This window comes from Peromyscus californicus, unplaced genomic scaffold (assembly GCF_007827085.1).
Source record: "Peromyscus californicus insignis strain IS unplaced genomic scaffold, ASM782708v3 Scaffold_7__1_contigs__length_154581171, whole genome shotgun sequence".
NCBI classification, from domain to species: domain Eukaryota; kingdom Metazoa; phylum Chordata; class Mammalia; order Rodentia; family Cricetidae; genus Peromyscus; species Peromyscus californicus.
The window spans coordinates 7670147-7671204 of NW_026294595.1; the positions used below are offsets into that span (position 1 = coordinate 7670147).

The 1058-nt window shown below is 45.6% G+C and overlaps 1 pseudogene; it reads right to left on the reverse strand.

The window, feature by feature from the left end:
• Positions 1–659: 659 nt before the first annotated feature.
• LOC128102602 (40S ribosomal protein S12-like) lies at positions 660–1058 on the reverse strand (annotated as a pseudogene).

Here is a 1058-nt window from a genome sequence, read left to right on the forward strand (position 1 = left end):
GCAGTCTCAGTGGACAGAGTCCCTGCTGCACAAGCCTGAGGCCTGAGTTTGGATCCTGGTACCTACCTGAAAGCAGACACAGGGTGCCCAGAGACAAGTGGACCCCCAGAGTTCACTGACCAACCATCCTAGCTAATGTGTGAGTTCTGGGCTCAGTGAGAGATAGTGTCTCAAAAACTCTTGTGGAAATGAGAAAAAAAGATACTGACTTCAACCTCTGATTTCCAAACATGGCACACACATGTGCACGCACATTTCACACACAAGTGTTCATGCATGAATACATATACACATACAAATGAAAGAAAGAAAAGAAAGCCTGGCGTAGTAGTGGGGCATGTCTTTCAGGCAGATCTCTGTGAGTTCCAGGACAGCCAGAGCTACATAGTGAGATCCTGTCTCGAAAAATCAATCAAACAAACAAAATACAGGAGACCCCTTGGCACACTAGCTCCTCCTGCCTGCTGGCTGACCCTAATGCTTCTCCAGATGGTTCCATCTCCTACTTATAAAGACCTGTGAGCAGTACCTATTCCTTTCTTCTTATAGTCATTTTCATGTCTGCTTGTCTTACAACACTTGATTAAAACAATTGCTGGGGATCCTTGGAACAGTCCTCAATACATATTTGCTTTGTTTTGTTCTTGAGACAAAAGTATTTATTCATTCTTGCATTTGAAGTACTCTTCAATGACATCCTTGGCCTGAGATTCGTTGCCATAGCCCTTAACCACTGCATAATTGCAACCGATCACTTTGCATGGCTTGCCCTCTCGATCAGCTTGACAGAGACCTACCCATCCCCCTAGTTTCTTGTCATCAACCTTAATTAGGTTGATTTAGTGCTTAGCACAAAGTTCCCCCACCAACTTGACATACATAGGCTCATCACAACTGGATGCAAGCACACAGAGATGAGTTTGGCCCTTGTCTAAGGCTTTGGCAGCTTTGCGGACGCCACGTGCTGTGTTATCGTGGATGAGGGCAATCTTCAGCACCTCTTGTAAAGGAGTATTGACGTCCGTTACACCTCCAGCATCAGTGCCTTCCTTGGCCAT